This window comes from Callorhinus ursinus, unplaced genomic scaffold (genome assembly GCF_003265705.2).
Source record: "Callorhinus ursinus isolate GAN/ISIS: 27379988/994484 unplaced genomic scaffold, GSC_fseal_2.0 scaffold27, whole genome shotgun sequence".
NCBI lineage: Eukaryota > Metazoa > Chordata > Mammalia > Carnivora > Otariidae > Callorhinus > Callorhinus ursinus.
Genome location: NW_027397089.1, coordinates 13,713,689 through 13,716,721, shown reverse-complemented (window position 1 = coordinate 13,716,721; position 3,033 = coordinate 13,713,689). Strand labels below are relative to the sequence as shown.

The window sequence follows — 3,033 nt, the reverse complement described above, 5'->3', positions numbered from 1 at the left end:
GAATCCAGAAAAGTTTTGGCAACTTTGTTTTAAGGAAACCATCAAGGCCACAGGGCAGTTCTCTTGTTAACAAGAAATAGAAATGCCTTTCCTTCCACCTTAGGCTCTGTCTCTTGCGACGCATCAGGATTCTGTCAAGGTTCGTATTCTCATGGTGGGAAATATGGCTTCTGGCAGCTCAGGATTTTTATTTTAGGGCCTTAGCCACCAGATTGAAATTAATCTCAATTTTTGGCTTTGGGTTATTGGAATTTTCTGACAAGGGACACATGAGCTCAGCTTGGGTTCGGCAGCCACCATTTTACATGGTTCATGTGGGAAAGTGCCTTGAAGACTTTTAAACTCTTGGCAGGAAATTTGGTAATGATTTCTCTAATTCAGTAGTAGTAGGTTTGCAAATTATAAATGGTTTTGAAGTTATGGTTAGAATTGTGTTTGGTGAAGTATTTTGACAAAGGAAATGCAAAATGAGAATGATTTTGTTTTCTCTTATTTTAATGGTGTAGTGAACACTGCTATTGTTTGCAGTTTAAAAAGTGGATCTGCATGAATGGTTTAAATGTTTGAAATGCATGCTCAGTATTCATTATAAAAGAATGTTTTTGAACCGTGTAGATTTGGTCTATAACCCAGCAGCTTTTTATGACAATAGGCAGCCACGACTTGGCCACATCAATCAGGCATCCAGATTCTACCTGTAGTAGACAAAACACTCCTTACATATAAAACTGCAAGATAGAAGGAGGAAATAGAGAAGTGGTCCTTTTAATATTTTATTTTATTATTATATGATATAATCAAGAAAATGCAGTTTTGTTTAAATTAAGCCAGAGTGTGCTTTGTTTTTTTATTATTATGTTATGTTCATCACCATACATTACATCATTTGTTTTTGATGTAGTGTTCCATGATTCATTGTTTGTGTATAACACCCAGTGCTCCACTCAGTACGTGCCCTCTTTAATACCCATCACCAGGCTAACCCATCCCCCCACCCCCTCCCCTCTAGAACCCTCAGTTTGTTTCTCAGAGTCCATAGTCTCTCACGGTTCATCTCCCCCTCCGATTTCCCCCCCTTCATTCTTCCCTTCCTGCTATCTTCTTCTTCTTTTTTTTTTTTTTCTTTAATCATGATTCCCATTTTTATTATCCATTCATGATTCCTTTATCAATCAGCAAGTTCTTTTATGCAGCCGTCATAGCTTTAATTTATGGTCTAGTTTCTTTTTTTTCTTTTTTCTTAAATTGTTGAGCTTACCTCCTAACCTGTCAGCTTCTTTAGGGTAGGGACTTTCTTATTTCTCTTTAAGTACTTAGAAGCTAAATACTGTGTTTAAATGTAAGTTGGTACTCCATAAATAAATGTGTGTGGTTTTTTTTTTTTTAAAGATTTTATTTATTTATTTGTGAGAGAGAGAGAGAGAGAACGTGAGTCGGGGGAGGAGGGGCAGAAGGAGAGGGAGAAGCAGACTCCCCACTGAGCAGGGAGCCTGACATGAGGCTCGATCCCAGGGTCTTGGGATCATGACCTGAGCTGAAGGCAGATGCTTAACCGACTGAGCCACCCAGGTGCCCCCATAAATGTGTTTCATAAATAACTTAAAAGATGAAGAGAGCATAGACATACCAGAATTTATTTTTTTTTTAATTTAAAAAAAATTTTTTTTAATGGAATGCTTCACTAACCTGTATGTCATCCTTGCACGTGGCAATGCTAATTTTCTCTGTATTGTTCCAGTTTTAGTATGTGTGTTGCTGAAGCAAGCACAAAATACCAGAATTTAGAATGGAATCGAAACTAGGTGACTCATTTTTGTATACACAAATATTTTCCATAATTATATTTCATATTAACTTTCCTTAGACCTTTACTGTTTCTTTACTGTAGTTCTACCAATTACTCATATTCTAGGCTTGTAGAGAGTAGAACTCATATTTTCTTTTCCTATTTAACTGAGCCATTTGTTTCTCCCTGGGGTAGTTTTATTTAATTGGAAAACTAAACATTCCTTGTTAATTAATAGATGTTACCTACAGGGTATTATTTCATAGCAGAAGAAGAGTTTACTAAGACATAATACATAGTATAATATAAAACTTGACTACAAATCAAATGAGTAAACAAATTGAGGCATCTAAAAGCTTTGGGCGGTCTTATATACTTTGCAAAAACAAATGCCTTCAAGATGAGCAGTCTATGAATTTGACATTTAGATCCAGCTCCTGGAGTGAAAATAGATTATCAAAAATATGTTTTTATTTATTTATTGTTAATAGTATGATTGGAGTATCACTGATATACAATGAACTGCATATGGGTACAATTGGTAAGTTTTGACATGTGTATACATCTGTGAAACCATCTGTCATCCCCAAAGTTTGTTCATGCCCCTTCAGAATCTTTCCCGTCTGTCCTTCCCATGCCCTCTTCCCAGGCAGCCACTTATTTGCTTTCTGTCACTGTTGATTAGTTTCATTTTGTACAGTTTTATAGAAATGGAATCTTGCAGTACATACATTCTTTTATTTGGTCTGGCCTTTTTCTCTCAGAATTACTATTTTGAGATTCATCCATGCTTTTCATGTATCATGTGCTCCTTTTTTCTTATATCTGAGTTTCATTCCGTTGTATGGGTATACCACCATTTGTTTATCCATTTGCTTTTTTTTTTTTTAAGATTTTATTTATTTGGGAGGAGAGAGAGAGCAAGCATGAGGAGGGGGGTAGGAGCAGAAGGAGAGAGAGAAGCAAACTCCTGCTGAGCAGGAAGCCAGACATGGGCTCGATCCCAGGACCCTGAGATCATGACCTGAGCCAAAGGCAGACACTTAAGCAACTGAGCCACCCATGTGCCCCTATCCATTGCTTCTTTATAGACCTTTGGGCCATTGTCAGTTTTTAGCTATTAGAGATAAACATTCACATGCAAATCTTTGTATGGAGATTAACTTTTCTCTTGAGTAAATACCTAGGATTGGAATGACTGTCACATGGCTCACGTGGATGAACTTTTTAAGAAATTGCTAGACTGT

At 36.8% G+C, this 3,033-nt stretch overlaps 1 pseudogene; it reads right to left on the bottom strand.

Annotated features, from left to right (window-relative positions):
• Nucleotides 1-1,654: 1,654 nt before the first annotated feature.
• Nucleotides 1,655-1,768, bottom strand: LOC112830244 (U6 spliceosomal RNA; annotated as a pseudogene).
• Between the last annotated feature and the right edge of the window lie 1,265 nt (nucleotides 1,769-3,033).